The 13934-nt window shown below is 44.2% G+C and overlaps 1 protein-coding gene across 2 annotated transcripts in view; it reads left to right on the forward strand.

Moving 5' to 3' along the window:
• Positions 1-2852: 2852 nt before the first annotated feature.
• LOC139579289 (gap junction gamma-1 protein-like) overlaps positions 2853-13934 on the forward strand; it is a 38888-nt gene continuing 27806 nt past the window's right edge. The window contains exon 1 of one of the 2 annotated variants that reach the window (XM_071407838.1): positions 2853-3305. The gene's annotated coding sequence lies outside the window, so the exon portion shown is untranslated. Of the gene's footprint in view, positions 3306-3565; positions 4706-13934 lie in introns of those variants that run through there. The other variant, XM_071407827.1, reaches the window with a different exon arrangement.

Consider the following 13934-nt stretch of genomic DNA (forward strand, 5'->3'; position numbering starts at 1 on the left):
GTGTGTCGTCTGCATAGCAATGATAGGAGAGACCATGTGAGGATATGACAGAGCCAAGTGACTTGGTGTATAGCGAGAATAGGAGAGGGCCTAGAACAGAGCCCTGGGGGACACCAGTGGTGAGAGCACGTGGTGCGGAGACAGATTCTCGCCACGCCACCTGGTAGGAGCGACCTGTCAGGTAGGACGCAATCCAAGCGTGGGCCGCGCCGGAGATGCCCAGCTCGGAGAGGGTGGAGAGGAGGATCTGATGGTTCACAGTATCAAAGGCAGCCGATAGGTCTAGAAGGATGAGAGCAGAGGAGAGAGAGTTAGCTTTAGCAGTGCGGAGCGCCTCCGTGACACAGAGAAGAGCAGTCTCAGTTGAATGACTAGTCTTGAAACCTGACTGATTTGGATCAAGAAGGTCATTCTGAGAGAGATAGCAGGAGAGCTGGCCAAGGACGGCACGTTCAAGAGTTTTGGAGAGAAAAGAAAGAAGGGATACTGGTCTGTAGTTGTTGACATCGGAGGGATCGAGTGTAGGTTTTTTCAGAAGGGGTGCAACTCTCGCTCTCTTGAAGACGGAAGGGACGTAGCCAGCGGTCAAGGATGAGTTGATGAGCGAGGTGAGGTAAGGGAGAAGGTCTCCGGAAATGGTCTGGAGAAGAGAGGAGGGGATAGGGTCAAGCGGGCAGGTTGTTGGGCGGCCGGCCGTCACAAGACGCGAGATTTCATCTGGAGAGAGAGGGGAGAAAGAGGTCAAAGCACAGGGTAGGGCAGTGTGAGCAGAACCAGCGGTGTCGTTTGACTTAGCAAACGAGGATCGGATGTCGTCGACCTTCTTTTCAAAATGGTTGACGAAGTCATCAGCAGAGAGGGAGGAGGGAGCTTCTTACCGAAGAGTAATTTCTCAAGGAAGAGTTTTGTTAGGACTGTCTGGGAGGGGAACATTTTAAACTAGCTGTTATTGGCAGAGAGGTTTGGAACCCTCTTACTTATTGGCCTATTAACTAATTTACTAATGTCACAAGGCAGGTCAAAATTCCATCCCACCAAAACAGGCTGACAATTCAGCTGTTCTTTTCAAACCGCTCTTGCACTAAATTTTCACAATTTCACAGTATTATTCCAAAGTCGTAGTGTGAAATAGATAAACACAGGGAAATCACGTTTTTGACTGCACTGAGCCTTTAAATGCAACGTTTTATGACTTTACTTGTTGTATCTTGTACATGTTTATGGTCCGATGTCATCAGTGTTGTCAGTGTCAAACACAGCATTTACAAGAGTCTCAGTTTGTTGCTAATAAACCAAGTCCCCTACCCTCCTTCGATGACGTCTGTTGTGACATTGTATATGATAATTTTCACTCTCCCACACTGCTGGTATGTACTGTACAGTGTGTGAATGTGTCTTTTAACCCTCTGCAGTGGTCCTATCTCTCTCCCTACCCCGTGCTGGCTGGCGTGAGTTGTGATCGTGCATGGCCCTGGGCAGTGGGACGGATGGCAGCGGTTCCTGCCGGTCTGAATGCACGTCCCCTGAGCGCTCGCTGCAATCTGTGGACTGCTGCTAAATATAGACGAGAGACACTAGAGACCGCTCTCTGCTATGGCCTGGCTGAGGGCACCCTCCCCAGCAAGGCCTTCCCTTCACTCTCTTCTCTCATCTGTTTCTTTTCATCCTCCTTTTCATCTGCTCGATTTCCCCCCTCTTTTCATCTCCTCGCTCTCGGTCTATCTTCTCCTACACCTCTGGTTCTGTCATCTGCCTCCCTCTCTCTTTCAGTCTCACCTCTCCTCTACATCACAAGCAGTCACATACATTCCACCACCCCAGCAGAAAACATATTGTCTACTGTGATAAGAAATGTAATAATATATCATTATTTACATTAGTTTGTTAGCGCTACCAATCACATTACCCATAGACTGAGCAGAGACTGGTGGCTAAATGCTAAATATATGTCTCCCTTTATCAGCAGATGGCTAGACACTGGTAGACAGTAGGTGGCTTGACGACAGAGCTGTATGTATACGTAGAGGTTATTTCCTAATCCTTTAATGGGGAGGAGGGTTTGTGGCTGCCCTGACCTCCCCTCCATCCTTCCCTCCCTGAATAGTCACACATGTCCTAGAGACACAGGGGGGCGCCATTGTTGCCTGGCTGGCCGGTCCGTGACAAGTGTTGGTCCGGCAAGGTCGGGAATACTGAACGAACAAAGGGAAAGAGAAAAAACGCATGACTGTGTGACTCTCTCACCCCTAGGGCACCTGAAGGACCCAAAACACTGAATCATCATCCTCCGATGATGAGAGATCACAGGATCTGTGGAGGTCAGGCCACACTGCAGAACACAAGCAGCTAGGCAGGGAGAGTCGGGCTGGGGATGGCTGCGCAGACACATGCCTGCCAGAAAAAGCGAGACAGACGGGGTGGAGTACATTGGACCCACATTGAAGAATTAGGGCCTCAAACTTAAATAGCCTGGTTTCAATTAGCCATGTGTTCCCTGGCTTGAGGCTTCACACAAAGGCAGATCAAGACCAGACCCCATGTAATTTTTTACATTTTACCTTTATTTAACTAGGCAAGTCCGTTGACGGCCTAGGAACAGTGGGTCAACTGCCTTGTTCAGAGGCAGAACGACAGATTTCTCAGTACTGAGCAGTTAGTTAGGGAATGGCATGGATGGATGGAGTGGCTATGTTCCTTTCCAGTATGGAGCAGGAGTGAGAATGTTAACGTTATTTCCAGTGAATCAAGAATGTAAGATTTGACTCCATGGGATCATGATATGGAAGGGACTCTTTTGGAACTTAATCTTGCCCTTGGGACACTGTTGTCTTGGGCCTGGTGGTGGAGACTGTCAATTACACTCTGCATTATGGGTCATCCAACCAGTGAAGTCATCAAAGTTGTATTGGGATCCCAACTTTCCTCTCTCCTCGGGCTCTTGGTGTTGAGCAGCAGCAACTGAACAGAAAGAACGAGTGTAAACCTGGCATCAGCCTCTTCTCTGGGCGCCCTCACAGGCAGAGCCCAGACCCAGCCAATCCTGTCAAGCCTATCCTGATTTGACAGGCGCTATCACTATGGAGAGAGGATGAGGGACTGCCACTGGTCACAGCGGGAACCGGTTCCGTTGTCACTCTCCATTTCATTGCCCCAAGGTTATGTCTAAAAGGACCTACATTGTTCTACCGTTGGAACTTTCCGTGTCTTTTCGCGCGCTTCTCTGTGATGGAAGAAGTAGAAAACGGGTTGTCAGCGCAACAGCTCCTTTCATAAGAAACGCAAATCTTACATCAGGCATTTTTAGGGTAAGTACAGTCAATTCGATTTTGAATTGGCCGTTGAGGCAAAGTCAACATTCTATGGGCTTGTGAGTTAATAGGGAATTAGATGGGGATTGGGTTACTCTAACATTTTAACAGTTCATTTGGAGAAGAAATAGCCTACAAAATTAGGTTATCACAATAATCACAATATTTGCACATCTAATTCTGCAGACAGTTCAAGGTAAGGTAACTAACTTTTACACAATTTAATTTGTTCCATTGAAATGTTCCCTCCCCCTAGATATAGCTCATATATTTAAATAGTTGTTTGCTAATGCAAAGGAATTGGCTCCTCAACGTGCGGTGATGTTTATGATGAGTTGTGTCACCAAAATCCAAATGTGTAACCTGACGGGCACGCGCACTGTCAAAGATTCGCAACATCCCACTGTCCTTTCGCATCACATCGACATCACTGCGCTTCTGACAGCAAATCGAGCTGTCACTCTCCCGTGTCCATCGTATCTTCAACCAAAACGTGTCAGCTCGAAGTCTAGCCAGCGACTATGTCATGCCAAATGGTTAACAAACGCTCGCCTGCCATAATAAATACGAGAGGAGAAGTCACTGTCGGATTGAGGTGGATTAGACCAGTTGAAGTCACTTGCACAAGACATCAACTCTCTGGTTTTCCGACGATGAAGCGACCCAAGAAGGAACAATAAGATGTGAGCGATTCATGGCTTTGTTAGAAATGTTGAATTGTGGCAACCCAATTCAGCGACTGACATGAACAAAATAATTTGTCTGAGAAGCTGATGCCACGGTTCCATATGCAAAGAAGCCTTTAGACCCGACAAGTGGCGCATGCACCCTACTAGAGCGTTTGGCCAGTAACCAAAAGGTTGCTGGATCGAATCCCCGAGCTGACAAGGTAAAAATCTGTCGTTCTGCCCCTGAGCAAGGCAGTTAACCCACTGTTCCCCGGGCGCCGAAGACGTGGATATCGATTAAGGAAGTCCCCCGCACCTCTCTGATTCAGAGGGGTTGGGTTAAATGCGGAAGACACATTTCAGTTGAATACGTTCAGTTGGACAACTGACTATGTATCCCACTTTCCCTCATAGGCTACCGAAATGAGAAGACAGTAGACTGTTCAGGAATGCGCTCATTGGGATTTGGCATGCATTTTACGCAGCAGAGAACTTTGCTTTAATCGACGTACTTGTATCATGATATAATAATAGTTATCATAGGAACATGGACAAATAATGCACAAGCTTTCCCTGATGCGATGAGATACTCTTCAAGTTCTCTTCAGAATTGGAGCCAACCATATCGACACCGACAAAAATTTAAGTTTGGACTGTGTGTTAAACCGACAACCAATTTCACGGGAACACCGCATCAATTTTAAAGCATCTTCACAGACTCGCATAGCGGTAAGAATTTCTACCCTATACAATAATGATACTGCTCTTTATTTGCCTATTCATTGTCTGCATGAGGCTGTGTTCCGTATTGCGTTTTGGTTAGCCTTGGGTAACCAATGCGCCTTTGCAACAATGGCAAATCGAACGCACATTTTTGCATAGTCTGTTTTTTCGTAATTTGTGATATACATTTTGCATTGCCTGTTTCACTGTTATGTTGCCTACAGGCCTACTGTACCTTAGTATCACCAGGAGGGCAACTCTCAACCGACCACACCTGCATGCACATGTGGTTGGAGAGGCGGATTAGATTGTCGCGGCTAAATTGCGCGACGTTAATCTATTTTGTGAGTGCAATCCGTTTGCCAATCTCAAATGAATAGTCTATGGTTAATTGTATGGTTATTTCAAATAAGTGTATTTGGTTTGCATGTCAATAAGCGCTTCATTAGACTATCCTTTGTTACAGAATATTGATACTTGTCATGTTGATGATGATTATCTTTTTTTAGTATGCATTCATTTAAATGTATGTAGCTTTTCGGAACTAGTGCTTGGTTGCTCATAGATTAATTAACGATCATGTGCAGTGCGCTCGATTAATGGGATTAACAAACGTTCCGTAACCACAGTCAATGAGTTGGAGACAATAGGCTCTGGAGCGTTAGCTACTGTTCATAGTGTTTAGTGTTTACTACTATGCACCTTTGCACAATAAGACAATACACAAGGGAAATGTAGTTGTCAAGATATACAGATCCTTTTTATTTGTTTTTAGGCATATCTTATGTGTTTTTGTCTCTTGCGAATATGGTAACATTAGCCATGATTTATCTTTTACTTTTATGACATTAGTATTATATAACAATTAAATGATTATGATTATTATTTTTATTAAAGGAGCAAAAGAGTGAGTCGTAGACAGTGGAAGAATGGTATACCGTGATTTTCAGAAATGGCCCTCCTCCCCATAGCCACCTATTCCGTCTCTCTCCATTCTGTGGGTGATGCTTTATTAACCACCTGATTCTCTAATCCATGCAAGTATTAATTTTGACCAACTTCCCTCTCCCTGGATATATTTAATTTATCTGTAACTGGTTCAGTCAGAGGCACTCCCATCATGGTATGGTTAACCCCAAACATAGCCTGGATATTCCATTCTTATGTTGCTGTAATGAGTTCCTGTTCCATTATCCCGTATGCACATTAAATATACACTGAACAAAAATATAAACTCAGCATGTAAAGTATTTGTCCCATGTTTCATGAGCTGAAATAAAAGATCCCAGAAATGTTACATACAAACAAAAAGCTTATTTCTCTAAAATGTTGTCCCTGTTAATGTTGTCCAACTGTTGATGAGCATTTCTCCTTTGCCAAGATAATCCATCCACCTAACAGGTGTGGCATATCAAGAAGCTGAAAAAACGGCATGGTCATTACACAGGTGCACCTTGTGCTGGGAACAATAAAAGGCAACTCTAAAATGTGCAGTTTTGTCACACAACACAATGCCACAGATGTATCAAGTTTTGAGGGAGCGTGCAATTGGCTTGCCGACTTCAGGAATGTCCACCAAAGCTGTAGGTAATTGAATGTTAATTTCTCTACCATTTCTCTACCACCTCCAATGTTGTTTTATAGAATTTGGCAGTACGTCCAACCGGCCTCATAACCGCAGACCACGTGTATGGCGTTGTGTGGAGGTGAGAGGTTTGCTGATGACAACCTTCTGAACAGAGTGCCACAAGCTACGGACAATGAACACAGTTGCATTTTATCGATGGCAATTTGAATGCACAAACGAGATCCTGATGCCCATTGTCGTGCCATTCGTCCGCCGCCATCACTTCATGTTTCAGCATGATAATGCACAGCCTTTTGTCGCAAGGATTTGTACACAATACCTGGAAGCTGAACATTTTCCAATTCTTCCATGGCCTGCATACTCACCAGACATGTCACCCATTAAGCATGTTTGAGATGCCCTGGATCGACGTGTACGACAGCGCTTTCCAGTTCCCGCCAATATCCAGCAAGTTCACACAGTCATTGAAGAGTGGGACAACATTCCACCAACCACAATCAACTGCCTGATCAATTCTATGCGAAGGAGATGTGTTGCACTGCATGAGGCAAATGCTAGTCACACCAGATACTGACTGGTTTAATGATCCACACCCCTACTTTTTTTAAAGGTACTGTCTCTGTGACCAACAGATGCATATCTGTATTCCCAGTCATGTGAAATCCATAGATTAGGACCTAAATAATTTATTTCAATTGACTGATTTCCTTATATGAACTATAACTCTGTAAAATCTTTGAAATATTTACATGTTACGTTTTATATTTTGATTCAGTATACATCCGGTTTCTGTGTAGTATCTAACACTGACAGACTGGGATTGACTTCAACGTGTTACAGTGACTTTGCACCAAGCTGCAGAAACACAATACAATGTCTGTCTACAAAATGTAGATCCATTTTACATAGCCCAGCACCAACAGAAAAGCTCTAGTCATGAATCCTACGTATTGGTTTGTGTTAAATACAGATGACATGTATTTATTCTGTGTCTCCCCTTTGGTGAAATTGGGATGACCATTGTCATCCCCTCATTTGCCCTGTTTTCCCAATACCTTCCTGTTCTCCTCTCTGCTTTTACATTTACAAGGTGTGGTTTGGCATTTCTCTTCATTTCCACCATGGGACTGTGGTACACACATTTTTTAGGCAGTTTATCTCTGCCCCCCCCCCCCCCCCCTCCAACAAACCCCGGACCAGCCCCCTTAATCCTGAGCTCTCATTTTAGTCCCTGGAGAGTGGGTGGGAGACCCGGCCACTGCAGGGAGGAGGGGGGTCAGCAGGGAGACCAGCCTCCCTGGCCCCAGTGCTGAGAGAGGGATGAGTAGCAGATTCTGTGTGGCAGCAGACAAATGAACACCATCCCCCCATCAGTTCTTTATTATCATGACTGATGTGCTCTTCTCCTGTTTTCATTCAAAACACACAAATTGCTCTCTGTTGAATCATCTGTTGGGGGAAACCACTGGGCCAGACTTATAGATGTAGAGAATAGAAATAATGGATAAACGAATGGAGTAAATAATGGATATTAGAGTCTGCTAGGTGCTAGAAGAGAGAGATTAATCTCCCCTTGAGTAATAGTGTAGAATGTAAAATAAATCATAGCTGTTGTAAAATAGTAGGCTAATCATGGACCTAAAAATGGTCTACGTCTGAATAATGGTGTATGCCGACGGACTGTGTCTTGCAAAAGATGTCGTGAAAATGTAGTGTGCTCTTTCAGAAAAGGATTTGACATTCTCCTTCTTTAAATAGTGAATGTCATTGTCGAGGGTTCCTCACTCTCCGTCCAATTTTCTAGCTGCATGGGACAAGAGCTGAAATGCCTAGGCATTATGTGTACATCGAGTTTAGCGGACGTAAACACACCTCGGATTTAACCCTGGTCGCACAGCACACAGACAGAGAAGACTGAGGCTTTGGGTCTGAAATGCAAATGCTTTAGATTCCCTCCGTTTTCCTCTTGGCTAGTGCTTTTAGACTTGTCAAAAACGGAGAATAATCTTAAAGTAGAATGAAGGGGCCTGTTTTATCGAATAGTGTAAATGGTTGTTGTAAATTGGGTTTGTTGTGTGTAACTGACAGTTTTGGTCTGGTATGTAGTTATGGCAAAATTAGAAGAGCATATGTTATTTTGGGGGGGAGGCTGTATGTCTCTGGGTTTTAATGTGGTTTATGTTGTGGAACAGTTCTGGAATGATGATTGGGCTGCTCTTGTAGAACATCTTGGCTATGGGTTGTGGATTGAGCAGGTTTTGTGAAACGGTTTGCTCGGGATTAGGAATTTGGCCAGTCTCTTAGAACAGTTGCAATTTCAGTAAGATATTGGGACAATTCATTGAACACTTGACCACCGTTTTGTGACACGAAGCATTCCTCTATCCACTGACGAAAGGTCATGCTGTATGTGACTTAAGGAAGCGCGTAGAGGATTTCTAAATGTGTGTGGGGAGATGGGTGTGTTAAATGAAAGTTGCTTTCTTGAGAAAGATCAATTACTTTGAAGACTTTGTCCTTGCTGGTTTTCTTTAATTGCTCTTAACTAAAAATGCTTCCTATTTTCTCCTAATTAATGTGTAAGATTAATGAGTGTGCACTGCAACTACACACGTTCTTTGTTCTTGCTTCTTCTTAACACTGACACAGAAACGTGGTGCGGCGTCTGTAGTCCAAAACACAAGATTAGCATCACTATATTTGGCAATCGAACACAAAAGGTCCAACTGAAATTTGACTTCTGCTTCATCCCAACCCTTCCAAACATTCCAACAAAACTTCAGTGAGCAGCGGGGAGGGATCGTGTCCTTGTCCTCATGACTCATGATGACTTGACGTCAGTCTGAGGAGAATGTCCCCTGCAGTCACCCCTGCCCTCCTTAAAACACAAATGTCTGTAGTTGACATTCCACGTGTAACGATGAGTCTTTAATTTTGTTAAGCAAGAGAAATTGGTCATTTTCTTAACGAAGAGAATCCATATCGTCATGATTCACGATACACCCATACTTATCAGGGTAATGTTTCGGGGGAAAAAGTCTACTGTGTCATTTTGTTCATTTTCTTGCGCCCCTCAGATATTGAAGACTTGTAGACAGGCTTATAGAGAGCCATGAATGTTCGTCAGACCAGACATCAGAAACTTTATATCAGTGTTATAAAGGTCTGTAATGCAAAGGAAAGTGTGTGTGTGTGTGTGTGTGTACAGACTGTGAGGTCTGGTTTACCTCAGTGTGTGCTCCTAAGGAGAGGTGAGCAGCACAGCAAAATGCATACAGCCATGAGACTCCTTCCCACTGGGAAAGTCACTGCTGAGCACGGGGATCCGCTCAGACACATGTGCCTCGTGTAACACACACACAGCGTCTCTCTCTCTCTCTCTCTCTCTCTCTCTCTCTCTCTCTCTCTCTCTCTCTCGCAAACACACACACAATCTCAGACACACACAGATTCACACACTGCTCATACACACAGAGACGTTTACGCTCTGACATACATATTCACACAGATTTCTCAGACTCATGAGTCAGGGTGCCATGATGCATTTACGTACAAGCGTGGAGGAGACGGCACGGCCCGCAATGCGTGGCGACGGGTCTCATGCCTACTGCCCGCAAGTCACTAAAGGGGTGGAGCCGCAAAGCTGAAAGCTGGCTGCACTACACACAGTAGGAAGGAATGTACTTTAAACACAGAGACGCTGGTCATTCACTCAATGAAACTGAGATCTATGTGTGCCGTGTGTGGGTGTATGTACGTGGACGTTTGCGTGTGAGGTGCAGCTGTTGCTAGGGTGAAAAATAGTCAGGACGGAGGATGCACAGTTGCACTGTTTAAACATAATCGCGTACTCAGTGCCGCTTGAATCATATTATATTGAGATACTGTATCTTGGCTCCTTAAACCAAAGCCTTTCTTTGCCTGCCTGAGTTCTAAGCTCTGTGGCTAATAAGCAGCTCTAGACTAACACACACACACACACACACACACACACACACACACACACACACACACACACACACACACACACACACACACACACACAGTATGATACTAAGGTGAAACACAAATTATCAGCAGGTTGTCTCCGCTGCGGTGGAACACACAGAGAAAGCCCTTTCACTCACACACACACACACACACGCAATATCAGCACACTCGCAAGGGTCATCTGCAGGGCGCAGAAACTGAGGTGGTCGTCTATAAGAATCCAGTAGGGGATCTGTGTCACAGTGCTGTGCACGGCGAAGCACGCACGGATTTGTCCAGCAGCGTTCACTGCTCATGCCCCATTGGCTAAGCTGGGCCAGACGTGGCTGCATGGGCTCTGTCTCTCTCTGTCCTCGTCAGCAGGAGAGGAGAGCTGAGCACAACAGCCAAGCTCAGGGGCCACCGCAGCAGTGACGACCTGTTACTCCCCGGCAGCCAGACACAGTTACACAGAGAGGGAAGGAAAGGCACAGAGAGAGGGAGACATTTGATTTGCTTCTTTGCTGACACAAATGTTTTAGACTTGACATGAATGAATATGATAAGCGATGTCAAATCTGACATAATGATCTTTTAACGAATAGATGTGAATATGTCTAGTCTGAAACCAAGGGTCTTGCAACTCTGAGTTGTCCAAGAGAATCCTTTCGGTCAATTGAGCATCTTTAAGGGTCTGCAGTACACATTACCAAAATGGTAGAGAGAGACAAGCTGGTACAGGGTTATTTTTAGCCACTGCTACATGTGCAGTAAGGGTTCTTTTTCTGAGACATCCCACTGTCTTTGGTCACGTAGCTGCCCAACTCCATATGGTGGATAGGCAGACCGGTGGATAGATCTCCTTGATGATATAGACATTGTCTCCAATGGGCTGAAATATTCAAGAGGGATTTCTCCATTTATACTGCGATCAGATCCCAGACGAATCACCAAACTGACGTTCTCCACAACTCTTCTCCCTGAAATAGGTTACATCTATATGCTGATATGCCATAAGCTTTGTAAGCATGCATATTTTACTGGTCTGACTCGCTGTGGTGTGGTGTGTCCGTTAGGAAATGACTCTGTTATACTCGAAAGATATGGGTATGGTTGTAGACGATCGAAGGACCGTGAATGTAAGAAGAAACCTTAGGTGCTGGCTTAAGGCCGGAAACAACCGCTACCAGCCTAAAGAACAAGGATGAGGCGGATGTCCAGGTTAAGGGGAGTTTAATGGAAGGAGATGTCCACATTCATACACACATCACACACATCTGACCACTCTTGGTTCAGATAATTGAGAATCCCATCCAGTGAGAACGGACATTAATTGTGTCTGAGAATGATTGTGGTTCTGAAAAGAAAGGATAAATAAATGTAGGCTGTAGCACTGATATGACATGCATGACATGAAAGTACAAGCTAGTGTACGACACTGTAATAAGGCCTACCATAAATGAACTAGTAAACAGGCTCCATAAGCTAGAGGTCCTGTATTAAAAACAAATATATAGGAAATACAGCAATGTAGAAATGTCTACAGAATATAGCCCAGATTATAAACCGGTTGGTTCAAGCCCTGGGTGCTGATTGGCTGAAATCCGTGGTATATCAGACTGTGTACCACAGGTATGACACAGAATTACTATTTACTGGTCTAATTACGTTGGTAACCCGTTTATAATAGCAAAAAGGCACCTCGGGGGGTTGTGGTATATGGGCAATATACCACGGCTAAGGGCTGTATCCAGGTACTCTGTGTTGCGCCGTGCAAAATAATAGCCATTAGCCATAGTATATTGGCCATATACCACACCCTCTCTGGGCTTATTGCTTAATTATAGCATGAGCAATATACACAAATAATATAGCCTGGCACCATGCATGAGAAATGCTAACAAACGGCTAATCGCTAATAAGCATGCAAAATCCTAATGCATTCTGAATATAAATGCTAATGCTAGCACTAACGCTAATGGGAGCGCGAGCTAACTAACAAGTTCAACAGAATACAATTATTTACAACAGACGCTACTTGGCTCCAAACCCACAAGACATAAAGATCTCTTGGCACTTATGTTAAGCTGCATGCACAATATAACATCCAAACTGCAAAGGTATGTGACCTCATGCAGGAGGACGAGTAGCGTGACCTTGACCAATAAGAACTAAAATACGTTTAGGGCTTTCTGAATGACTGAAAAACACCAGTAGAGTGTGCTAGAACAGCTGACTGAAGCTGTCTGTTTCGACACGACTCTTCTATCCACTTCTGTCCTTTCGCTCAACTTGTCTGGTTTAGTCACTCTTCTGCATAAATCCCTTTCTCTCCTCTTCAAACTCTAAGGAGTCAGCACCAACTACTTATGGAAGGCTACGCCATGATCTGAGTTGAGGCAGAGAGAGAAGGGGAGGTCAATTTGAAGGGTCTTAGCTATGGGTTACATTTAAGGCTGTCACAGTAACATTGCCCGAATCTAGGCATCTCTTTATCACTCATTGACCTATTCTCTTCAAATCAGCTGTCAATCAGTTGTCAGGCTCCTGTCAGATAATGACCTTTCATCTAAACAGATGATGGAACAAACAAACAAACAGACACAGCCATCAGCTACGCACAGAGGCAGGTTGAAAAAGTATGTGAACCCTTTGGAATTACCTGTATTTCTGCATAAATTGGTCATCAAATTTGATCTGATCTTCATCTAAGTCACAACAATAGACAAACAAAGTGTGCTTAAACTAATAACACACAAATTATTGTATTTTTCTTGTCTATATTGAATATATCATTTAAACATTCACAGTGTAGGTTGGGAAAAGCATGTCAACCCCTAGACTAATGACTTCTCCAAAGCTAATTGGAGTCAGCTAACCTGTCCAATCAATGAGATGAGATTGGAGATATTGGTTAGAGCTGCCCTGCCCTATAATAAACACTCACAAAATGTGAGTTTGCTATTCACAAGAAGCATTGCCTGGTGTGAACCATGCCTTCGAACAAAAGGGATCTCAAAAGACCTAAGGTGAAGAATTGTTGACTTGCATAAAGCTGGAAAGGGTTACAAAAGTATCTCTAAAAGCCTTGATGTTCATCAGTCCACAGTAAGACAAATTGGCTATAAATGGAGGAAGTTCAGCACTGTTGCTACTCGCCCTAGGAGTGGCCGTCTTGCAAAGATGACTGCAAGAGCACAGCGCAGAAATGCTCAACGAGGTTAAGAAGAATCTGAGAGTCAGCTAAAGACTTACAGAAATCTCTGGAACATGCTAACATCTCTGTTGATGAGTCATCGATACGTAAAACACTAAACAAGAATGGTGTTCATGGGAGGACACCACGGTGAAGCCACTGCTGTCCAAAATAAACATTGCTGCACGTCTGAAGTTCGCAAAAGTGCACCTGCATGTTCCACAGCTCTACTGACAAGATATTCTGTGGACAGATGAAACTCCGGTTGAGCTGTTTGGAAGGAACACACAACACTATGTGTGGAGAAAAAAAGGCACAGCACACCAACATCAAAACCTCATCCCAACTGTAAAGTATAGTGTTGGGAGCATCATGGTTTGGAGCTGCTTTGCTGCCTCAGGGCCTGGACAGCTTGCTGTCATCGACGGAAAAATAAATTCCCAAGTTTATCAAGACATTTTGCAGGAGAATGTTATGCTATC

Source organism: Salvelinus alpinus, chromosome 1 (genome assembly GCF_045679555.1).
Source record: "Salvelinus alpinus chromosome 1, SLU_Salpinus.1, whole genome shotgun sequence".
Lineage (NCBI taxonomy): Eukaryota > Metazoa > Chordata > Actinopteri > Salmoniformes > Salmonidae > Salvelinus > Salvelinus alpinus.